This window comes from Epinephelus fuscoguttatus, linkage group LG23 (assembly GCF_011397635.1).
Source record: "Epinephelus fuscoguttatus linkage group LG23, E.fuscoguttatus.final_Chr_v1".
Lineage (NCBI taxonomy): Eukaryota > Metazoa > Chordata > Actinopteri > Perciformes > Serranidae > Epinephelus > Epinephelus fuscoguttatus.
The window spans coordinates 26,465,694-26,492,286 of NC_064774.1; the positions used below are offsets into that span (position 1 = coordinate 26,465,694).

Genomic DNA, 26,593 nt, shown 5'->3' on the forward strand with positions numbered 1-26,593 from the left:
TGCAGCTCCATTTTGCAAAAAATGCCCTGTAAGGTCTTGTATTGCCAGCTGAGAGAAGAAAAATGTTTAATGGGAAATGTTCGGCAGCTCGGGCATTCCGACAGCCCATTACAAAAATGATCCCTTTTCTCATTCAAGCTTGTCTCAAAGGGTATCACTGTTTCATTTAGGGAGAAATATCAGGCAAAAGTCTGCCAGCATTAGCTGTGTTTGTGCATCCACTTGACCTTAGACTGGGGATCTTCTTGGGTTATGAGCATTCAAGGCATGCATGGCCAGCCAGATTTGTGCTGGCTCACTTGCGGAGACACACACATATGGAAAAGCTCTTTCACTCGTTACATGGAGGTCTAATTTTCAGATGAGCGTGTGCGGAGCTTAGAGGAGTCCCAGCTCTGTATACATATGAGCTCTCTGCTGTCACTTGCTTTGTGCTGTCTGACAACACTATTACCTTTGCATGATGAAGGTGTTAGTGAATGTGCAGGTGAAGTTTGCTTTTTTTTTTGGTGTTTACTCAGGGCTTGTCATCTGCTCTCCTGCTCTCCCATATTGCTTGATTTGCTCAAATCCCCTGTTTACAGAATGTTTGTGATTATATCAGGGGGTGGGGCAGAGTGTTGAGCTATCAGCACACATGCATACTGACACAGTGTCCTTTTTGATACCTCCACTAGGAGTCGACATATTCAATCATATGATGATGATGCTGATTTAACATCTGTAACATTACCTATTACAAAAGGCATTTACACACAAGGGACGTGACAAATGCACATGACATGAAACAACATGAAAATGCAAAATACATGCCTGCGAATATTCAGCATTAAAACTATTACATCACTTGAAATACTTTTCACTGAGAGGTTTTGTTGTAAATAAATTTGCCAGCAGCGATGCAACTTTGCAACAACTATCAGGATCCTATTGACCCAGAGCAGCATCTGGTAGTCTGTTTGAGTTAAGCTATTGTGAAGCCTAAGCTACTGTAAGCTATTTTATACTTTTAATTTTAGTAAAATGCTCAAGTGAAGTTGAGCCTTCTTTTGCAAACATTTTATATGTCTCAGGCTTTTACTGTGAAAGGTAAGAACGAAAGGCATGGATCTGGTGTGTGCTCAGACCCCCTGAAAGTGCGTCAGGCTTTGAAGCCAAGGTTTGTATCACTAAAACAATGGAATTACATTTGTCACATGACGCCATGTGGCCCAAGAAGACTTCTTCCCATAGACTTCATTAGCAAACGAGACATCTGTAAATTGGTGGACCAATTTTTACCACAGCGCCACAACCCCTGTGAAATGACTTGTTCCACTATCGATCTTAATCCATTAGGTCTGACTACATTTGGGAAGTCTAAAAAAAGCTGCACAGGTAAATCATTTATTCCTGTTCAAGTTAGTGGAGCACTAAACCGGAAGTAGATGGACTCACTGGAGGAAGTCACTGTTATGGCTACTCAATGGGCCACAAAGTGCAGACACAGAGGCGATCATCCAGGCATTAAACATGTCAGTTAAACTTTTTGGCTTCATGCATCATGGAGTAACTTTCATAGGAAAAAACAAGGCCTTGCATCCAGTGCTCCAATCCTGTGTCGATGCTTCATAATCCACTTAAGTATATGCACAACATTATTGGTTGACAGTTGACAGTCAAAGAAATTGGCCTTGTTCTCAATAAAAAAAAAACATGTCTCTTTTTCATTATGAAAAATATGCATTTGGTGTCAAAAAACTCATGACAAAAACAACAGTTCGAAAAAAATATACTGTCCTGCTAATTAAAAGCCTTAAGGCTGGGTATAAGTCATCACAGTTTCAATTATGAAGCATTAGACTTCCTAATAGAGTATGTTTATAGTCAATTTAATGTTGTGTATATGTGTCAGAGCTCACCAACAGTAGTGCTTTCTCTCTGACCCCCCCTGAGGATGTTCTATGCTGTGTGTCTCAGACATGAAGTGTGCCTCCTGAAGCACCTGGAGAGGAAGCACAGGGACAAGGGAGTAGGTCAAAGAAAGAGGGATTCAGTTAAGACCGTAAACGGTAACTGCTCCAGCTCTACAAACAAAGCATGTTCACAGTATTATGCTTCCATCAAACTGTTGTCTATTACATTAAAGTAAATATGAAGAAGCCACAAAGCCAATGGAAAGCAGGTGCTTCAGAACAAACTCTGCCTGGCTTCATTTTTAGCTGAACACACTGCTTTCAAGTCGACCGTAGTTATCATTTTAGGAGGAAACACTAGGGCTTTGATTTGTAGCCAACACCTGATTGGGCCTGACCCAGTGCCAAGGGTACAGGCTCAACTGGACTCCATCTTAGTTTAAAGCCTCAGGCTTGATCTAGTTGGGATTCATGTTATTCTTTTTTTTGCCCTAAATAGGTGCACATTGCCATAGCATTGTCATACGGCCTCACTGGCCTCACCAGCACTGTGTCTGACATTTAGGAGACTATTTCATTGATCTGTAAACATTCATTTAGCCATCACAACTAAATGTATGCAGATTACGTGATGAAGAAACTAGAAGCATTTACTGTGTCCTCACAAAAGGGGGAAGCCTGAATTATGGATCAACATTTGCACGTCTGTCAACACTGACAAAATACGAGTGGTTTTTAATGTTGACAGTTTAAAAAGCTGTACCCATCATCTCCAGAGTGCACTGTATTGTTGTAAGCAGCCTAATGATGAGAAAATAAGGGTATAGTAAAGTTAAACGCAATGACAACCATGACATCCAGAGTAAAAATAGCACAAGTAACAGTTAAAAAGCAGCAGGGAGTAGCTGTTACTCTAATGAAGCCACTGCATGCTGGGAGCATCTAGGAGGGCAGAAATACAGAGTTTGTTGCTTCTGTACAGTGAGTGACAACAATGGAAGCATCTACAGGAAACAAACAAAACAAAAAGTAATAAGACGTGGCACACATAAGCATCCCTATCATCGGAGTAATCAGGTGCGCCAACTAATATTTCCATAAACAGCACGAGTTAAACAGAAAAGAAAAAAAGACACGTTGAAGACACGCTGTTTGTCTCTATGCCTTTTAAAAAGCTCTTTTTATCAACACGTTATCTTATCTCATCTTGTATGTAAAGGCATTGGTTATAATCTCCAGGTCGACCAAAGCACTGAGATTCCCTAACAGTTATCGCAGTGTCATCACATGCCATTTGTTCCTGGAGGTGTTATGTAATCAAATTAAACAGATGCCAATCTACTGAATTTGATTGCATTACTATTGAAGGCAAAAGTGTCTAACACAGTGCTTAAAACACTATAAGTATGCACAATATTATGTACATATATATTCAGGGGAAAAAGCAGAGCTGTAAAGCAGAGCTGAGAGAGGATCACTACCTGGGGCTTTATTTTTTAATCATAAGACGGTAGTTTTCACGAGCAGAGTGCAAAAAAATTACAGTATATTTAAGACTCATAGTTCAGCACAGCAGCATACATGTATTATCTGTTTCATTGTTCACAAGAGACTGTTGCTTGGGTTGTATTGCACTCCTGCCTCATATTTCAACCTTAATAGAAGAATCTCTTGCTCCAAAGAGAATATGAGTAAAATAGGGGGCAGCGCAATCATATCTGTGTACAATTAAAGCTCCCCTACTGTTGTTAATTTTTGGTCTTTCTGTATCCGGATGGAGATATAATTTTAAACAGAGTATGAACTCTTACTGTTTTTGTACTCATTTACATTTGTGTGTGTGTGTGTTACCAGAGGCAAAAGCAGCAACAGCTGTATTTAATAGTGACCAAGCCGCCAAGGCCACAGCTGGACCGAAGCCACAGATACAGAAATCTGCTGGTGGGGGATCAGAGGGAGGTTTAGCCTGGCCTCGGTCAGTCTGGTTTAGTTTGAGCAGGCACACATTTCAAACCCAGAAGAGCTCTGTGATGGTCTGAGCGCGAGTTGGCCTTACTTGGCCTTCATTTGCTCCCTGAACAGTGGACCATCAATGCATTCCACTCACTGAATAATAACTAAACAGTAACCACATTCGGCTATGTGTGAGCAAAGGCATTTTCTTCTGGTGATGTGACTTTAATGCTCTTTTCAAGTGAAAAGTTCACTTTCAAGAGCTTTTTGTCTGCTGGCGTGAAAAGTCTTCATCTTGATTGTATTACACTGACCTATCGCCCACTGTTTGTTTGTCATTTCGATGGTTTTCAAGCAAGCGTCTGCTTATATGTGTGTAGTCTGCGTGTGAGGGAGAGAGAGACGGGGAAGAGAAGAAAGGAAGGAAAGAGTGAGAAACAGAGAGCATGTGCATCCACTAGTTTTTGGTTTTGGGCATGGGTCCATCATGATTTTTTCCAGTTTTGGTTCAAGTGCAGGTTGCAGTGAAACAGTTTTATTCTTTTCTTTGTCAGTTTTACGTCTTGTTTTTTGTTGTTCATTTTGGGTATGGAGGGGTAGAAGGTTTCCATTCAAATAAAGACAAAGCAGTAAGACGGTTAAACGTACCAATGCTCAAAAAATTGTGAGTTTGTCATTAAGGTCCATGCAAATTATGTTGCAGCTGTAATTCATTTCTGTGTTTTCATTACTTTTATCTTATGATCCGTATTCCTGGTTCACAACCTCGGTTTTGAAGGAAAAAAAAGGGCAAAATATAAATCACTGATCTATTTTGGGAATTGCATTGCATCTTTGATGAATCGTTGACAGGTCATCTAAATAGCTTGACAGAGTTAAAAAAAGGCGACTTGCTGACCTTTACGTAGATGAACAGTGCAAAGACTTAAAAAAGAGACCTGTTGATGTGACTAGATAGATTGTCACTATACAAATACAAAAGAACTTATTCAAAGCAGTGAAGAAAAACAATATTTATATGCAGCCTGCATTTCAGCAGAAGTGGATACAAAACAAACAGTGCTCGTAAAAATTATGAGTGGGAAACAGCAGAGCGGGTAAATTGTTGCAATTTTGTGGAGCTGAACAACATGTCAATTTTTCCATATAATTTGTGAATTGACCTGGTACCATATTTTTAACCTAATTATATTTTACTAGCAGAGGCTTTGGGCAGACATGTAATATTACAGCAAACTGATTGTTGGTGCCATCCACTTCCTGACTCAAACACAGGAAAATAAAGACTATGTCTAGCTGGGCATTGCGATGAGGATAAGCATGTGAGGCATGATTTGATTATAAGGTTGTGTTTTCAAAGTTCATCTGGCATTCTGCTTATGGAATTCCTTTACACTGAGTGCTGTGGTTCATGTATGGCATGGCACCCTCAGCAACAAGGATTTGTTGTTGTGTGAGACTTTAAGGTGATCCCCATGGTCTTGATTTTATTTGCATCTAATAAGGACGCACCCCAACACCACTGACACATGCCAGTATAAACTGTGTAACTCTGAAAATACACATTAACATGAAACTGGTCTTTTATTAAAACCTTAATTTAGTTTACAATCGCAGCATTAATGATAGGCTACCTTTTACCCATAAAGCCTTTTGTAATCATGGGAGTGAGCTAACGCTAAATCACTGTGCAGTACCTTTTTTTTTTTTTTTAAACAGCATATTGGCCAATTAGCTGCATTATTATGTCAATGGTGCAGACATTCTGGTGAGCCACAATGGATTGTTTTGTAACTTTTTTGAGCAAGAGACTGTGACAACCCATCCACCTCAGAAACCACTGAAAGTGCAGAGGGTGAGGATAGCACACCTATTCATGCTACAACTGCTGCTGACTTAACAGCTACAGGCAAGGGCAAATGAGAGAAGACCTGAAAATATTCTGCGAATTATCTCCAGTCCAACTCAAATTTATACAATATTTTTAGTAGGGGGTACCTGCTCCGTCTCTTTCAGCCAAGGGGTCCTTGGCCTGAAAAACACTGAAGACCCCTGCCTCAAACCAGAGTACAAAAGGGAGTTCTGCAACCTTCTTGCTATGAATGAAGAAAGAATGTAAATGCTTCTGAACAGATTTCTGGCCAATGCCCATTTGCCTTCTGTCATAAATTTACTTCATTTACTTCAGACATGTGGCTAATACAAATGTAGCTGATGTACTTCTGCTTGCTCTTGGCAGGCAAAGAAACCATCTGTCTGTCCTCTCTGATACTTTCTGTGACAGTTTAATTTGTTTTCTACTATAGCCAGTCACATAGAGATATTGTCACTGATTATTACTACCGTTATGTTTTCTGCTGTCGGACGACAACACAAGCATGAAAAATATAAGAGAGATCTGATTAAAATTCTCATAATGCTAAAATGCCAGTCAGTTACCTTTGGTTGATTAGACCCAGTACAATCTCCAGCAGACTTGACCTCTGAACACGACTGCTGTGATGCTGGCATAAATGAGATGGTAAGTACAAGCAGTAAGGTAGCTCTCCCTAAGTGATGTCTGAGGCCTGCCCTGCTATTTGGGACCAGCCTAAGTCCTTCTCCTGGTACACCTTCATATTAACACTGCTGTGCACTTCTTCCACCTTCTCTTCTGTGGTGTGTTTGATGAAAGAAAAAAAATTCTAAAGGACAAGAATAAGAGGATGAGAGAGAACGAGTGTTGGGGATGGAAATACAGAGAGAAAAAGAGCAAGACAATGGAAAAAGAGTCTTTACTCAGGAGAGTGGTGTTTATATCTATGGGTGAATACATAAAGTTGGTTGAGCGTGAGAAAGAAGCTCCCAGTGAATGCAGCACACACTGGGAAGCTGAGACAGACCTCGGGGCTCTCAGCAAGCTCAGAAATCAACGGAGGGTGGATAATCTACACACCAAGACTATTGTGGGAAAAGTGCCTTTGCTCTCGGTGTATTGAAGTGATAGAATGGGCAGTTCTCCATGGTCCATTTAGGGGAGGAAAATGGACTTTGGTGTACGTGGGCCATAGCAAGCTACAGAGACAATAGGTATTCTACAATTTATAGCCAGGTAGCTGTACAGTAAATAAAGGGAGAGAGACAGGGAGTAAGTGATGCAAGTATAAAAGCATCTCTAGACCCTTTACTAATGTACAAAACATACATACACGCACTTCTGCGCATGTGAAAACAGACATATAATGATTAGCTGAATAGAGGAAGTGATTAAATACATCAAAAGCACACATCTAAAAGAGGAATGCACACACACACAAATATGCAGAGAAGCGGAAGGGGTGTATTGATTTGACTAATTTCAATGTGCTGAGTCGCTATGAAACACCTGCCCCAGACACAAGCGCAGCTGCTTGTCTTGGCAACAACATCGCAACCCTGCAACCCCCCATGACCCCAATCCATCATCCACATTGCACAAACACACACACACACAAAGTGCAAAACACAAATATACATACACATGCTGCCAGCGGACCCCTTTTCCCAAGACCTTTAGTGATGTGTCAGATGAGCGGGGGAAGGACAGTGTAAGCAAGAGTCCCTGCGGGGTCAGGTCTTCACCCTCATGACTTTACTCGGGAGATGCACACGCACACAGTGATAGTCATACAGAGTCTATATGCATACATACACACGTACTGTATGTGCCCTAACATAAGGGACATACACACACACACACACAAATATATACACACAATACATAAAGCATATTCATACATGCATGTCACACAGGCAACTCATCCATCTTTGATCATGTTATTCAGATAACACGTCAAATGACCTGCTGTCATGGCAGCTCTGAATGACAATGAAGGGGCGTTCTTCATGTCGTGTTCCACTGGGAGAGCAAAGGCCCCAACACAGATAAATTACATATGTGCATGCACGCATGCACGCACGCATGCACCCACACACACACACACACACACACACACACACACACACACACACACACACACACACACACACCACAAACACACACACACACACACACACACACACGTGTGGCATTACAAGCTCATTTATCTGGAAGACACATACTAACTACGCATTTAATGTCAAATTTATGGACATACACATCCACGTGGACAGGCTGTCTAGACGCAACACTAATTTGATGCACTTTGGTTTCAATGGATAGCAGCCATTAGTCCATAAGGAGGAGCTCTAGACTGAAACAGTTTGAGTGCTGTGTTTGTGTGCTGCATGAAAATGTGTGTGCTATATTTACAGTGCTTAGAGTATTTATTTTTTGTAGCTTATTAGATATTACTTTCGCTATTTAGCAGTTCATGATTACCTTCTTAAACTTATACTTTGTTACTTTTGTTTTCTTTTCTCAATTGCAGGACACAATATTGTATGTATTTTAAACTATAAAAATTGCACTCAGATTTCTCTCTTTTCCTGTCTTCTAGAACTAACTGTGCTGCACAATTTTCATCTTCATTTTGACGACATGTTGACTAGTTAAGACAATGTGGCATACATGACAAATGGCCGACTATCTATGACAACAATTAGTTTGAACAAAGAAACTGTCTATTGACAATTTATCCACAAACAAGGATGCTTTTATGTGAACAAAATGATAATGGACTATACTGATATGGCCGGATGCTGGTGGGTGTGATGTTTTACACACATATGCATGTGTGAAAGGGAAGAAAGCTGATTCCTGTCCTGTCTGACAACTGTGTACAGCAACCCATTATTACTTGAAAAATGACAAAAATATGACAAAACACCCTTGTCTGGATGTGTGTGTGTGAACTAGCATAACGGAGGAGATATTTTATCCTGGCTCACAGGGCAAGGCACTGACTCTGAGGGAAGAAACAAGATAGATTCTCAGCCACGGAGCATTTATCTCTATTACTTCCAGCAACACTAGGCATCTAAATTCTACTGATGACAGCCCAGGGATTTTATACCAGTTATCAGTATGATCCTCTCATATCAAACGTTTAAAGCTCTCCTTGCTCAAAGTTGGTTATTTTTTCAACAGACTGAACAGAAAGGAGAAGATGGTCTTCCAACCTGCTCTTTAGAAAGTGCAGACCAGACAGCCTTATTTACTTCTAAATTTGATAGTGATGTGTTCAAGTCTCTTCACATCCCTCCCTCTTGTGCTTGGCATTCTCAATGACCAAACACCTGAACACCTCAAACTGAACACCTCAAATAGCACATAATAAGACAGTGGCTCTGAACTAGGCCTAGCTAAATCCCACTGAAGCCACTCTCCTGTTAAATCTATGACTGTGACCTTTTGAAGGACTCCAACTTTACCTCTGTGTTTGGAACAGACACCAATGTTACTCTACATAGATTACTCTTAAAGTGCTGAACAAGTATGCGGACTGTCATTTAAACAGACACAAACATGGATACAGTACATTTACGCACAACAATACTACAACAGTTGAAGAGTTTAGCGTCCGACATACACATGTACACATTCACCTACACACAACTCACTGCAGCAACCTTCCAGCTCAACCATTATGCTTCATTTTGGGGAACTGCACATTGCCCTTGGCCTTCTAAAAGCTCATCAACTTGTTTAACACTACAAGATGGGCCCCCAGTAGGCTCTTTGTAGTGTGTTTTCCATTGTTCCTGCTGCAGGACGAAGTCATGCTTAATCTAGCAAACGGAGTCTTTCACTGCCAGAATACACCAAACACACATGCTTACATTTATAAACTCATATCATTTTACACATTGCCATATTCATCGGTCTAATCAGCCGCATTTCCACCAATATCTATCCCTATAGTGCCTTTAGAACTGTGTGTAACCTGTGTGGACATGTACCTTAACCCTAGATCCGTTAAGCATTTCCACCGCAGACAGTACTCTTAAATCTAGGCAGGGGTGTCGTCACTCACTCTTCTGTTCAGCTCTCACCACATTATCTCTTCACCGGTAATACAGAGGAACATCTGCACCTTATTTATCGTCCACTGATTCAGAACAAAAAAGAACAGGATTGAGTAAACGCCTCTCTTGATGGGTTAGTGTCCCTAACCCTTTAGCAAAGCTGTTCTTCAAACTTCACAACATAAACAGAAGGGTTATCAGTTTAAACCTTTTCAATCTAACCACTGAGTAGACCACAGAAGGCCAAAAGAAAAACAACTTCCAAAATATTTAGAGCCCAATTCCACCATTGTGGTCAATAATGTCCGAGGGTCACTTCAAGGCTTTTCTGGACTGGAAAACAAATTCAAAATCAAAGGGACTTTGAGGGGAAATAGTTCCAACAGTATTCTCCCCTGTCAAGCAACACTGTAGGGACATCAACTAAACGAAAGTTTTAATCATTTAATTACTATTCTTTTTTGACCAAAACTAATTTAAATGCAAATAATACATTTAGTGTGTCTGAATTATACTGTTTATATCTTTGTTAAAATAGCCATTATTGAAGGAAAGAAGAAAAACATCAATATAACAAGTGATTACAGACTTTTGACCAGCACTGTATGTCAATTGTTTTTCTATTTTAGAACACTGTCGAAAATAAAGAGCTTGTATATTGTTAATTAAAAAACAACCTTTTTTTATCATTGTTGTAAGTTACTTCAGTTTTTCTAGGGTCACTTTTGACTTATAAATATTTGTAAAAGAAAAGAAAACTGTCTCCCCCAGTTTTTTAAAGGTATTACCAGTCAGTTATTCTTAACTTCCTGTGTAGTGTTTTTAATTTTAATCATTTTTAGTGACTGAACACAGATACCACACCAGTGTCATAAGAGAACATCTTCAGACAGCAGCTTCAGTTATAGTGGTCTGTGAAGTTAGCAGCCAGTGTCAGAGTAGATGTACTTTACTCCACTAATAGAATTTCATTTGGCTCCAGCAGAAAAGTATTACTGTCACATGTTGCTCTAAATGCTGTGTGTTTGAGAATGTTTTAAAGGGTAAATTTAATAGTACCTAACACCATTACTTTGGTCCAAGAAGCTTGCATGTGAGCTGTGACAACTCTTATTAGTCTAATAATAGTACTGACACCCACCAGGCCACGAAGGTCACTGGTCCCCATATGTGAGGAAACAACACAGAAACAGAAAACAGGGAAAAAATGTCATTGTCCTTTAAAGATAAACAGCACTACCTGTTGTAATCATTGTGCCAGGTGGTGTTTCGACGTCCGGGATGCCCGTGCCAACAAAGTGCAGAATCTGTAGGCAGTGTTGGAAGTTGCTCTGTATCTCCAGCAGGCAGCGAGTGACCTCTGGCCCCTGGCGCCCGCCGAAGTGCAGCAGGGCCCTCTGCTGACCCACCTCCCAACGGGCAAGCTGCTACTGAAAGTCACATGGCCAAGAGAAAATGATATCCCATATGAAGAAGCTGTTATGGAGAGACAGGTTTCCGATAAAGATGAGTGTGAATGAGATGTCAAGTAGCAACACTGATCTGTGTGGCATAATGTAGTATATTCTATGTAAAATAGCTGAAGGTGGATCGTAAAGATGAAGTAGAGGGGGGAGGCATGGAGGACTGTGAAAGGACTAAACACACACATACTGCATGAAGAGTATGTATGTGTTATGTATGTATGTGATAAGAATTGAGAAAATATTGTAAGGTCTGAAGACTAAGTGTATTCAAGGTCACATCCCATGGATTTGTAAAGGAGGATATCTGCATTCAAGGATATCTTCAGCTGAAGTCCACAGGGAGGCTTGGTCAACAATAGCAGTGATAGCGGGTAGATGTGAAATACATGAGTGGAATTGGAAAACTAAATAGGGGGAAAAAAAAGCAACCAAAGGTTAAGCTAAAACATGTTAAAGGTCATAGACACGCCAATTTGTGAGGGCGGTGGTGAATGGAGCTGCATCATAACCCTGCAATCAATTAAATCAAAGTTTTGTTTTGTTTTTTTTTTTACACAGGGCAAACGGTCATTTACAAAGGCTGCAAACCAATGTATTCTGGCATCTCCTTTTAAATTATACGTGGGTTTTTAACTTGTTACTGTAAAATGTCAAGTGATTTTCTGAAAATGCAATCAAAATCTGCACTTAACCTATAACTGAACCAACAATGTAATAAACAATAATGTAATACCTTTTAGGTGTTTTTTTTTTACTGATGGTATAATAATTTTGACTTATAATAACCTAAAAAAAAGTCTTGTTCTTGGAAATGTATACAAAATGTATTATACTTTTAGTGACATTGCAATCAATGGGAAATGGACCCACCCATACCATGCTGACTGGTCCTTGTGCAAGGAACAGCCATTAGGCCAAAGTGGATCTTATATCTGACAGTTGACTCAATCTCCAAAAAATGTTCTTTTTCATCTGAGTCAACAGTGATTCTTATTTAATGGATTGTCTCCTTTGCCTTGCCTGATCTTATAAAATTTTGGCATTCAAAAATGGTTTCAAATAGATTTAAAAAGTAAGAAAAAGCCGGCCTTAATACTTAGCACATTTAAAGGTCTAGTGTGTAGGATTTAGAGGCATCTAGTGTTAAGGTTGCAGAACTGACTCTTCTCCAGTTTGCAAGGCGTGGCATATGGGAGAACTACAGTGGCCAATGCCAAAACACAAAAGCGCGAATGGCCTCTGTTCTGAGCTATTGTACAAACAACATGGCAGACTCAGTAAGAGGCCCCAACGAGTATTTAGACATAAATGGCTAATTTAAAGGTAACAAAAAACGATTCTTAGTTTCAGGTGATTATCCACCCATGAAAACATACTTATGAATATAAAACATTTCTCCAAATAGATGCCCCTAAATCCTACACTATGATGCACCTTAAAAAGTAGAAACTTTTTGACTTTTACACAATCGCACCCCAAAAGATTATGATGGGGGCATCCAATCATGTATTTCCTAGTTTTGAAGAGTGGCCTGACCCAAAAAAAAATTAGGTGTAATTTATGGGTAATTTTTAAACCCCTGATGATTTATTTCCTAAGGCAATTATGTCACAGATTGGTGCAGAATAGCCATAGCCTAAATCAGTGTTAAATGTTAGTGATTTCAGTCTAGTTTATTGTTTAAATTACACCACCTTTGATGTCGAGCATTCCCACTGTGCTCTCAAAATCAAGGAAACACAAGATGACAAGACTCTGAGTTTATGCAGTGAAGCCCTACATATGCGGCATTGCAGGACAAGAGCCAGCACCACAGCAATGTCAACAAAAGGAGAAGAGAAGGCCAAACAAAACAGACAATGCATTCCCACAGGAGAGATGGCAGATAGCGCCATTTTGTATGACAAAAAGGCATGGTCATGGGTAAACTGCGGAGGAGATAAAGAAACCTCAAGCATCCAGACAGATATATTCAGGAGTATGACACATGTGGCAGAGGCAGCGTGAAAACATGAGATGAAGTTGATGGCACTGAAGACGTCTGACATCTATTTTAACAGCAGGAGCCTGCAGAGTTGAAAATGTGAACTACCATACTGTGTTTGAAGGTGTGTGTCTGTATGTGTTTTCATGACGGTTTGTGTGAAAGAGCAATTCACCTCAAGCAGGTCTCTGAACCTTTGAAAGACGGAACAAAAATGCTGGTTTGGTCCAGGACCCAGCCTTCAGAGGCTACCTGGCTGAAGCACAGAAAATAGATAGAGAAAGAAAGAGAAAAGATAAAGAAACGGGAGCAGAGAGACCGATAAAGAAATAATGAGAATGTTACACTGACAAGAGACATATACAACAAAAGTAAATAGAGAGTGAAGGAGACAGAGCAGCAAAAAAAAGTCAAGCTGTCTTTCAAATAGATGAGCACCTCAGCATTTTAGAGCTGGGTCTCCAGCTGTCACAGTATTGTAAAGTGCACGAAAACAAAAAGCAGGCTGTCACCGTAGCAAACCGCCATCCATACAGGCTGAGGGATAAAGGTCAGAAAATGATCTGTCATTGGCATAATTGCATCCGCTGAAGTTGTGTATCAGTGGCCTGGCGTTGCTCAGATTGCTTTTCACACTTCATTCTTCCCCTGATGGAAAGGTAATTCCAAACACACACAAACATTTATAGTTGCTGCTCACATGGAAATGGTAAGCTGAAAGAGGGAGAGATCGACATCAGGTGAAGCCAAGGTGATAACGAGAAGACTAGAATGGGCATGTGACCTCAGCAAGTTAACATACATTCTAAATGCATCTAAAGAAACCTTTACAGAGCTTACAACTAAACAACATGATAACACACTGTAATGGCAATCTAGTTGCTGACCTTTCTCCCTTTATTTTTTCTTCACAAACCAGGAGTGCCTGTGTCTGCAGTGCTGAAGGATTTATTCATTTTTTTTAATGTTTTGCTCAACCTGGGGGGACTTAAGTACAGGCTTCAACTTTTTTTTTTCCTCCAGTAGCTTTGTAGTCTGTCAGCAGCTACTCCATACAAGCAAAGTGGGCATTTCTTCACTATACTGTCAATGTGCAAAACACAGGAGCTCCTTAAATGCCTGGCAGCTCAGGGTGTCCTTTATGAACTTCTGTGTTATGGTTACACACAAAGAAACAGCACATTTCAGGCTGACGCAAAACGAGGATATGCTGTATCTTAACTGCCAGCGTGTATAGCCTCAAGGCTCAACGTACATATATAAGACACATATTGGCAAGACTGGACAAGTAGGTAAAGCAGGAAACTGCCCCAGCTCTCAAGGGACGTCTAAATGCACCAAATTTACTCACTGTCAATTAGTTTGTGATCATTTTATTTGTTTGGGAATATGCATTAGAGAGCTACATCAACTGAAATGGTGAGTGTTGCGTACTTTAAAGATCTCATTACTTTCATTAATATTTTACTGACAACTGCAAAAGTTGTCACAGGTGTCACACTAATGTTCTAGGCTGTGGAGCACCAGAAAACTAGAGAATTTGTAGATTTGGAGTCATAGTTATGGTATTAATACAGATGAAACCAAACAATGAAATAACTTCCAAAATCAGGAAGAAAGAGATCAAATTTAACAACAGAAATGAGCAAATACACCAAACAGTGGTCCTAATAACCACCCTTCCTATACCAAAATCTTCCCTGCATTCCGAATCGCATGCCTGTGTCTTTTTACTATTAGTATATCCTGCAGCTGCCCTCACAAAAAACGTTCTGAAGCACAGAGTATGTATACAATTATAACATACTACCTCATCATACGATTGCACCTTGAACTTTGAACATTTTGCTCATATATCTGTTGCAACCAAACACTGGCTCTAGATAGGGCCATTTGCATTTTTGCGTTGGCCACCATAGTTTGTAGCCCTTACGCAACAAGAGCCTTGGGAAAACACTGATTTTTTTTAATGGGAAACTGCTTTATTCAGTGTTTTTACTGGTTTACATCACCAGGTCTGTTTGTTTCGGAGAGGAAGAGATGTCTGCGGACAATTCAGGGTATCAATCTCCTAAATATCTGGATCAGAAAAAAGGTAATCAGAGAAAATATGCAAGCACACATTAACAGGTGCTGGGCTAGCAGCTCGTCTGCAATGTGCCAAACAGCGTAGGAGAAACACTAATTTGTAACATGAAACCGCTTTATTCAGTGTTTTTACAGGTTTTAATTATCTGGCCCATTTGTATTGGAGAGGTAGAGACCTTGAGAAGACCTCATGAGGTCTCAGCTGGTTTCAGTCTGCAACTCTCACAGCTAGATACCACTAAATCTCACTAAATCTTACATAATATTCCTTTAACATTACCTTTAAGGTACAACAAAATGCTATTCCTAGAGAGAGAGGTCAGCCCAGCAAGCTCTGCAGTTGTTAATTTTGAATGTATGTAGTTTTAATTCATAACTGCATATGTTGTAGATTCTGACATATTCACAACAGTAAAATTACATATGCATTTTTCTGTCACTGTTACTTTTATGGTTATGTGCTTTTGTTGTTATTGGTTACCATTATGATTATTTTGTTCACGTAAACAATTAGTTTTATTACCATCGATTCAACTGGTCATCAATCATTTGAATCTGCTGTCATCTGTCATTGCTGCTTCCATCAGCTGTCAATGAACTGTCAGCGAGCTGTCATTAAGCTGTTATATGCCTGTGGCTCAGTTGATGTGACGCATCTTCCGTTGCGCTGAAGACTGTGGGTCAGAATAGCCAGAAAAGCATGCTGACTTGCATACTGCAAAGGTGAACCGATACAGTAGTCCTTGTACTTTTGGCATACTGCATTTAACATACTGTGTATTGAGACATACTAAATCTTTTTCTGGCATTGTAAATAGATAGTAGTATGGATAATGGAACACATAGCTTGTCTCGTTGCCTACAGATTCCACATTCATATGCAGATATTTGTTTATAGAGCTTACAGTAGCATCCCCCCACCAAACAGCTTAAGCCTATTGGATGTTGCTTATGGCAACTTCTTAGTCTGGTTTGCTGATCAATGATGTGGAAGCAGCTGAGAGATTTAGGGCCCTATTTAGATGGTCTAAAACGCAAAGCGCCAGGCGTACGGCACATGGGCGTGTCCCAGTCACTTGCTAGTTAGCCAGCGCGTTTTCAGACTGTGCGCCATGGCGGAGAGTCTAAAAGGGTTGGACTTACTCTGTGAATTAGTCATGGGTGTGTTTTGGGCGTATCATTCAATAAGCCAATCAGAGTGTCACCTCTCATTCCCTTTAAAAGAGGCGCGATTGGAGCGCATGGTGGAGAGCTAGTTAGATGGCGGACCTACCAACTGGAAAGAGTGAGCGTTTTACAGCTGAGGAGACGATAAATGTATCTCTATATCGACTGTCCCGTCACATCTGATGTCAGATCAAAGGGGATTGGCACTGTTTGGCACATTTGGCACGTGTAATGGAAACCCAACCTGATTTGATTAACACAGCTGCAAAATAATGAGTTCACATCCCTCTCAGTAAACCACAAACAGCCACAGCATCAGATAGGGAGTATATATTCAGCATCTGTCATCTTAGAAAAGTCAAAAGAAAAGAAACAGAGAGAGACTGCGAGAGAGAAAGAGAGCGTGCACGCACGAGAGAAACACTGTCAACAAATTGTAAATTATTCAATTTATTTTATTTTAACCTGGGACGTTAGAGAGCCCAGCTCCCTCTCCTTCATCCTGAACCCCCCCGCCTGAAGGTGCAGGAAGGGCTGGTCCCGTGGCTGCACCGTCCGGTCTGGCTGCGCGCTGGCTGCAGAGCTGGGGTCATCCTCCTCCTCCTCCTCCTCCTCCTCCTGACAAGATGATCTTCAGTTTTACGTTCTAAAAGCTTTTTTTTACATATACATTTGTAGCCTACTTGTAGGGCTATAAGTTTACGTTTTTAGTTCACAGAAGCTGGTTATTGTTGTGTTTATGTCATAATAAAGTTTATCAAACGTCTTTCCCAATTGAATTGTGATCATTTTGGCATGTAAATCACAAAATCAAAGATGTGAAAACAAGTTTATTTTACAGGCTATGCATCATCAGCCCGTGGAGGTCTGCTCGCAGTTCCGTATATTCGGACACTGCAGCTTGGACCTCCCGGATTATGATGATCATTATTACTGCGATTAGATCATTCTGATTAATGACTGACCATTAAGACGTGATAAATATTGTAATGTGCACAATAATAACCTTTCACATTGTAATCATATTTTTATTTGTTATCTTTTGCATGTGTGGCTGCTCCGTGTGTGTCTGAGCAGAGTGCACGCGCGTTGTGCACCCGCCTAGAGACGCATATTACTAAATTGTTAAACAGCGAAGTAGTGCGCCGTTGACTTCAGACCAGGTTTTTGTTGGTCACTGGCGCATTTGCTTTTTACGCCATCTAACTAGCAATGTGCCATGACTGCGCCTGTCCACTCCTCATTTTTAGACCAACACACCCAGAGAAGCGCAAGTTCATTTGCTAGTTAGACGACGAGGGCGTGAAAATGACAACTGCGCCTGCATCTAAATATCAATGACACTTGCGACATGGATTATGCGCCCTCCGCCGTCTGCTTTAGACCATCTAAATAGGGCCCTTAGTATGGCACATGACAACTTTTCAGAGAATCTCAAGTGCACAATATTAGGAACCTTTTATAAAGTCCTTAACAAAACAGTCATCGTATCTCAGTGTCCACCTTGCCTCGTCCCTTTGGATGGTTACTGGTTCCCATTAACCTGCATCTTCCAGACAGACTCACCACTTCACCTCTCCTACTGTAGTCACGTAACTTCTTCCCTTTGCTCCTTATCTGTCATGTGGGCATTTCCACTTTGTCATCATCCATTTACAGTGTTGAGACCATAATTGTTGTCATGGTCACCATCCTCATCTTTATTGTTGTACTATTTTCCATTACCTGCCCCTATTGTGAAGAGTCACCATCGTCCTCTGGTCTTTGTCTTGTTGTTTTAGCACGCTCTCTCTCTCTCTCTCTCTTTCTGTCCTCTGGTTTTGTTTACTTTTATGTGATTCCACAGGTGTACTCTAAATAAGCAATTACTGCTGAGGGATGGTGCTATCTTCTTGAGCTCAGCTATAAGTAAATTGTTTTCTCTCTTTGACCCCAATGCAAAAAAAAGAAAAGAAAGAAAGCAGTGAAAAAACCTAGGTACGTCTAAATAATGAAAACCCAGAGCACACAAGTACAAAGTAAATCAAATAAATATCTATGAACTACATGTAAATCTATATCTGCCCCTACATATTCTTAAACAAATGTTTGTTTAATGAAATTACCATGAACTAACACAAACAGACTATATAGGAAAAATCTAATAAAGCTGTCATATGTTGTCTGCTGTGTGCATTGTGCTTGATGAGTATTTGGAGAAGGCGAGTACATACACATTGTACAGAGTGTGGGATGACTCATGAGTCCATGGGGCCTCAACAGCTACTTTTTGCCCCAGGGCCCCCTATTGGATGACTCTAATAATAAATCTTAACTCACTTAAAAATGTGTTTGTCAAACATGAAAATGAGATAAAAAGCATGCACACTGTTGACTTGAAGTGGATGCTACTCTGAAACACCAGACGTCAGCACAACTATCAGGAAAGTGATGACTTTAGTAAGTATAATTACTGTAAGTGTAACAAAACAGCTAATTTGAGTTGCTGTGTTTAATTTGCCCAGCAGTGATGCATGATTCACTTTAGATTAACTAAAGACTAGTTTATCTACTGAAGCAGCTTATTGGCAAAGAAATGATAAATATGCTATTTAATACTATCGCGTATATATACATAGAGACTCGGACACATAAGCATGCTATATATTCATTAAAGGCGGGGGTATGAAGGATGGGGTTTTACATTCATTTTAAGTGTTAGAGAATGGTATAAAGAAAATGTGCAGGAGAAATGAAACAAGGAGAAGGGGAGAGGGTCCACATCTGTGACTCTGTCTCTAACTGCAGATGAAAGGAAGTCGTTTGAAGTTGATGTGGTGCTATTTCTCCAATGAGTCAGATTAAACACTGATGCCTGTGCCGAGCAGCACATTCATCACTTCAATGATACTTTTAGTGGCCGTTCCCCTGCTCAGGCGGAAATTAACAGCACTCTGGTGCCCAGTGTGTGCATTAAAAAACCTGCTCACTCACTCTCACACACCTACACATCGTGCACACAAATAAATGCCCAATTCTGTTCAAATCCAAAGACATGCAGGTGTTTTGGGTATGTAAAGGCAACGTTTTTCATTGTGTCTTCTTTTTTCCACTCAAGGGACAAAAACATAATGCTTTTTTTAAAACTATGGCCTACTTAAACTCATCAGATTCATTCACCGGAGGAGTTCGAGACTCTTTAATTATGCCATTAAAACATTATGATGAATCATTCATTTACCCGGTTGATTATAATTTAAATGACAGATGATGCTTGTGAAAAATGTTAACCTTGTTATGGAGAAAGAAAATGAGTCCTTGCCTGACTTTTCATCATAGTGGTCTAAATAGTGACTTTATGTATGCAGGAGGAAGGTTATGTAAAATACAGTACTTGCATTAAACTACAAGAGAAAAATCTAAACTAAGAATTCTTAGTTACATTTGACACATAATTTGCTAAATGAAAGTAGTTAAAAAACAAAAAAACTACAGTTTAGAAGCTGTTGATTCACCGTATCTGACAACTGTCTTTATATGTCATTGTATCATGTTTATATGATCTTAAAATGAAACATTTTTCCTACACCCATTTATCCCCACAAGCACCTGGGGTGGTTGTGTTTATTGAGTGATGTTAGGCTGATTTGTGACTACGTTAAACACTGCTCACCACAGTGCAGGGCTCAGAGTATAGCAGTTTGGTCTGACTGGGTGTACAAAGATGCCCAGCCCCTAGGGGTCTCTATTGGGGTTTTGAGGCCCTTACTATTTTTTTAAGAATCAAGTAACATCATTCTAATTCTAACAAATGATAAGTTAGTGTGGGGCTGGGGTTTCAGTATTTATGCGTAGTATGTGTGTGCACTATAAATTCACTCATGCATTCAGAACATGCAGTGCTTAGCAGAGAAGTTAGCTATGCAGAAGTCTGAATCAGTGTAATTTGATCAGTGTGGCCCTAACCTCATGGGATAAATACCCAATAAAAGACATTTTGGCATCTGGATGAGCGTAAATCCATCCAATTTGGGGCCTAATTAAGTGGGACTTACATAGCACACACTGGGACAGTCAGTTATAAGGGACAGAAAAAATGACCGCAGGCATCAACGTCTCTGCTGTCTCAGGAGAGCACTAGATCCAATAAGGATGGAAATAAAAGACGGGTCACCGTGGCTCACTTTAGTATGGAAACATATCATCAGAAGACTGACACACACCAGCACACACATAGTAAGCCAGTACCGGCTTTAGCACAAAGACAGACACGATGCTATATGGCGATTACAGAGAATTTCTGACAGATCGTCAGAGAGTCAAAGTTGCAGGACATTAAGTGATTTTGACTACTCTTTGACCTACTCTAAAGGCATCAAAGCAGCTGGCTGACCCTTAACCCTTAGCAGAGGGTCAAATAATAATTTACCAATAGTCATATATACCTTTACATTGGGAAACAGATCATCCTTCTTATTTTTATATCACCCTACATTATCACATCATAAGCTACAGCAGCTGTAAAACTGCCTTTAATACAATATTTCCCATAGACATAAAAGCACAGCTTGTTGCTCCCGCTACAAACAGCCACGGTTGCACACAAACATAAACTTCTGTGATAAGCGCTATCTCATGATCATAAAAGTGTTGCGAGGGAGGGAATGTGGCGGCTCCTATATGGACAAAGATATACACGAGTCACATCAGGCCACAAAACAAATTAGTCTCTGTCAGAATCCCTTCAGATGTCTTCCTGTGCATTTCCAGATTTCACAGGCAGAGCAAAAAAATAAAGGCCTCCTGCGATAGAGAGACAGAGAGCCATATCAGGAGGTCATCTGTGCTTCAAAAGGGAGATATATTAAATTCATTCATCTCAGTCAGTGGGAGTGCCAGTACTGTGGCTTCCATGTGATGAGGGATAGAGAGATCTCCCCCCTCTCATTCGGCCTGCCTGGCTCATCGCCTTCTGAGGCATTGTCTGGGAGAATATCCCCTGTAATAGAGCCAGTGATTAAATAAAGACAGAGGTGTGTGTGCATGACTGTATTTGCGTGAGTGTCTTGCATGGATGCACATGCAAAGAACACAGTGAACAGCAGGTGCTTGGAAGTGGTCTGAAGAAAAAATAAGGAGGAGGAGGAGGGTGCTGAAAAAGGTGGAAAATGAGAGACTACAGTCGTGTTTCCATTCAATTGTCGAGTGAATTTTAAGCAAACTTCTGAAATGTCCCAAAATGAAATGGGATGTGTTTCCATCAATTGGTCTGAAGCAAATAAACTAGGGTTTGCAAGCGTAGTTTCGTCAGAAGTTTGAGGCATAAGTTACGCTCTACGCATGGCTGTAATCTGCCAGTAAACAGAGTAGAAGACGTTGAGTAACCTGAAACCAAACAGTGGCCTTGGCTATCTAACCCATTTACAAAAGAAAAATGGAGAGAGGTCTTCAGGAATTGGTTTCAGTTGGGTAAATTTTAATCGTTCTTTTACGTTAGCTATTGTTGGTCATGTTTCAAGCTGTCTGGAGATGAAACTGATGATCCTAATGCACAGGAACACGCCTACAGTGGAGACAGCTAATCAGTCATGAGAGGTATATGTTTGCTTCATCAGAACTTCTTCGGCAAAGCTGTTTTCATATCTCATTTGGTGCATCGACACTTTTCAACAAAGACAAAATCCACCTCAAGCGAGCGCAAAGACCTTTTTGCACAGTTGAGGTAGTTTTATTGAATTTTATAGTTTCCATACAGTTTTTCTAATATGCATTAAAAAACGTTTGTGGAAACACGGCTAATGATGGAGAGAACAAAAGAGAGAGGAAGAGAGAAAGAGAAAGCAACAGAGAGGCCACCAGGAGGACAGAGAGGAGGCAGACTGTAGCCAACCTCACATTCATCATGTGTCACCACACCATGCTCATACAACACTTACATTCACATACGTGATAGATCTAGTATCTCACACACATACATGGTAGTGGACAGAAACAAACTATATCAACTAACAGCCCTGGGGGTTATATAAACTAAATAGACTGTTCAGTGTGTGGCTTCATGCCCATACTGTATAGCCTTATATAAACATAAATGTTCCTACAGCAAAGGAGAAGTTGCACAAGAGCAGAGAAGCTAACTGTGATTCATGGCTGTTTTCATGGTGAAGTCTCAACTTTGATCGATCTGTGAACGTGCTCTGCACTCCCATGTCTCCTTGAGTCGTTAAATTGGCTGTTGAGTGAGAGACGGAGAACAGTAGAGTGCGAGGAGGAAGGTGAAGGAGACGAGGAGAGAGGGAGAGGAGAGGAGGTGGTTAGGGTAAAAGAAACAAAAGGAAAGTCGAGACAGAAGTGAGGCCAAGTGAGGAAATGAAGAGGAGAAATTGTTTGAGCCAGATGGAGGGCTCAACACCTGGTTTATTACCTTACAGAAGTGAGGTGTTGTGTGATGAGGCCAAAAGCTGTTGTCTCTGCAGCTTGGACAGCCTGCATAAAAGGAACCTGGCTGAAGAAGGAATCATCAACATGGCTCGTGATTATCCGCCTCTCTCGACAGTCCTGGTTCAAAGAAATGACAAAATACATACATTAGTGCCCGTTTACAGAAAGTTATTTAATATTGCATCCATGACTACACAATGGGATTTCTTAACTGCTTTGTAGTCTAATGAAAACTGACTAAAGAGCGTTAAAATGTCAGTTCTTAAGAAGTGGGCATTCATACATCAAAAAAGATTTACTTAACTGCAATTACAGCCTGTTCTGCGGTGTTAATGTGTCCCAGAATCACTTTATTTGCACTTAATACTGCGTGGGAGTGACCAATTTATCGCCACAGAAACATGTGAAAAATGGATGTGCTTTAAGAGCAGGAAGGTGAGAAGGACGCAAATGCTACAGTCTGGCTACTGTGGCGCTGGTGACAATTTGCCAGTCGACTTTCAATTTATGACTTCATTCTGCAGCTTATTCCATTTGCCACAGAGGAGGCTGCATTCCCTGGCGGATGCCTAATTCTGTGACAAATTCAGAGATGGTGGGATCCTTGGGGGACTAATAAATGGGTTTCCAAGCTGTCAGTATTGTTGTGTTGACATTGCATCTCACAGCACTTCGCCAATTTCCCTGGATCGTGCTTTTCACAGCTGCAAATATGTACGGGTTTGGCTGTGTCAGAGCTGCTGAGGTGTATTCTGATGTAAAAGTCCTATTTTGCTTATTCATACTGCATGCCTTTCATGCCCTCTTCTATAGCCTATCAACACTACTCCACTGCTCCTCTCATCTCTTCAACACAATCTTCGTCTCTCTCTCTCTCTCTCTCTCTCTCTCTCGCTCTCCCATTTCGTAACCTTTCTCTCTTTTATTTTGGCAGCTTAGTGTGAACTACTTGTCTCTATTTATTTATTTTGCATGTATTTGCTATATCATATAAAGCAGAGAAACAGGAACATTGGGAGAAGGGGCTGAAACACACTGCATTGTGGGCGCATGGCATGTGGCCTGTTGCTCTGAGCCACCAGGACACGCCACAGTCACACATTTTTACCCTTGTTGACTTCTCCCTTCTTCTCCCTCATCTTGTCCTCCCTCCCTTCTGCGTTCTCTCCCTGCCCTGTGACTGAACCCAGTGTGTGGACTGACTGTGATATTGGCTGTGTGGGTGACAGGCTCGCTGGTGTGATATCTGAAGGGGAGAAAAACAGATCGGCGTCTCTTTACTTAACACCCTCCCTCCTTCACCAGCTGCTGATGAAGGAAGGACTGACTGGAGATAGCAGGGAATGTTATTCATTTATTTTTCAAAAGGTGGCTATCTTTCACCAAGAGCCTTTTTTTCAGTTCAAGGTCTCTTGGAAATTCCATAAATAAAGAAAACTGACGCAAAAGGAAATCATTCCAATTTTGAAGGTTTGAAGTTATGACTCTTTTAACCTCTTTTCAACTTATGTATCTACCCTACACTACACATCACTACATGCCATATCTATCAGGCTGTCTCACAAACAAACTGTGAATCACAGACAGTGATATATGAAGATCCTCCACTCTGCATTCCTCTGCATGCGAGTACAAAATAAACCTAACCTCGGGGTCACTCTTATTCAGTAATACATTTACAAGACAGAATGAGTTCAATGACTCAAACACCTTGTGATAACATAACTAAGACATCATAATGAACTGGAGTATTGCATGTTTTAACACTGAGAAAAGCTTTATAAATTATAAAAGTATTGTAGTGAGTGAATTAACTTGAAAAATGCAATAAAAGTAGATGAATTCCAAACTGTGCAACTAGTTTATCAAACACAATGATTATCCAACCATGATGCAACAATGACTGACTTTCTTATTTAAAATAAATTCCACTAGGGAGAGCAATTGATGCATTTGGCACATTAAGTGTGATCTCGGGGTGAGGAGCTTTTGATAGGATGACCAAATAGAAACTCTCACTGGCTCATGACGTGGATCTTCTTGAATAGCTCCCCTCCTCTCTTGCTGTCCTCATCCTGCCCCACCCTAACCTCAGCCATCGATCAGGAACTAAGCGCCGTCTTTAATTGGTTGGACGAGGTCGATTGCCCGTGCAGACAGCGAGAGGCCCGAAGGGGTATTGGAGAGCCTGCAATGTGTGTATGTGTGTGTATGCAAGTGTGCCAGCCAGTGAAAACACTGGGAGCCCTTCAGAGTCTCTCTTAGGGCAATCATAGTAATGAAGTGAAAATCTGTGGTTCAGAAAACCACTGACCCACTGATTAACTGACAAGTGAAGGAAACAAATAACTTGAAGCACAGTTTCTTGCTCGTCCCCTCACACTGACTCAATGAAAACATGCTCTATTTTTGCGTGAAGCTTGTTTTCATCTTTGTTGGGAATATCTGAAATGTTAAATTTGGGTGTACGGTTTGTGTACTTCATTACTGAATAGCTGGCGTATGTAAATTCATGCAAAGACAGCGAGAGGAAGGTAACTAGCTGACAGGCAAGGCAGATGTTTTCAGTGATCTGCTGTCACTGCAGTGCAGTCAGTATCACTTTGAAGTAAACACGCACTCACATCTTTTGTCATTATACATAACTGCCCTATTATGCTATCATTTAGTGGGAAGGATGTGTCATTATTGTCAATAGCATCAGTAGCAGAGGTAGTGCTGTGATATCTGCCACCGTCACATTTCCCACAGAGGTGATGTATTTAAGAATGTAACAACAAAACAAAGGCAATCATAACAGCTTTTGTGTTTAGTACTGGTGATGAAAGTGCGCCATTCCTCGTGATTTTTAAATGCAGATTAAAGACCCAATTAAAATAGTATTGCGACTGACACAACATAGGTCTCTATCTAAATGCAACATGTTGGTAAGCTTGTCCTAGCAATAACCTCTAGCTCAAAGCTTCTCTTTTCTATTGTGATAAGAAGTGCTTTTATCTGCTGTAAATTTGGCTCCTAATCTCACTTAACACTGTGTCTTACATTTTCTACAGCCACTAAAGTATTCTCTTCTACACTAAGGGAAAAATGACTGTGTATCATGTAGTAAATTAAATTAAAATGTGTTCTAGAGAATGAGTTGGAGCTGGCTAATCTTACTCACAAGTTTACTCCCTGTGGCACCTTGTGTACTGATGGTAAACTGATCTCATGGATGATCTGATTGCTTCCAAACTTTTAGAGAACACAACAAAAAACCCACAGCACAAAACCCACAGCACAATCAAATTATTTAAGAATAAACACAGCTAATGAAAATATTGAAATAATAAATCAACAGCATAAGAGAGGTTTTGCATGTGGTATTTAGCCTGTCTGAACTGATCTAAGACTGGACTGGATGTGCATGTGAAACTTAACATGATCAACTGAAAATGCAGTGCAGCTGGGAACACACTAAACTATTTAAAATCTCATTGTAACCCCAATTTGGCTATTATGAGTTTCTAGATTATAGAGTCTGCACTGGTCTGCACAAAACAGGGCCAAGGACAGTCAGCACACACAACTCTGACTGTAGATTCAAATAGAAATCTCATGCCTCCCAAATACAGCTCAGGGCCAAATCCCCCTCGACACTGTTTTGTAAAAAGGTTTCTGAAATGTTGTAGGAGTCTGTCTCATGAACTGTTCAA

At 40.5% G+C, this 26,593-nt stretch overlaps 1 long non-coding RNA gene across 1 annotated transcript in view; it reads right to left on the minus strand.

Moving 5' to 3' along the window:
• Positions 1-1,926: 1,926 nt before the first annotated feature.
• LOC125883886 (uncharacterized) overlaps positions 1,927-26,593 on the minus strand; it is a 42,371-nt gene continuing 17,704 nt past the window's right edge. The window contains exons 9-11 of the long non-coding RNA XR_007448606.1: positions 22,882-23,015; positions 11,014-11,203; positions 1,927-1,984 (exon numbers count right to left, since the gene is read on the minus strand). This is a non-coding gene — a long non-coding RNA (uncharacterized LOC125883886). The remainder of the gene's footprint in view (positions 1,985-11,013; positions 11,204-22,881; positions 23,016-26,593) is intronic.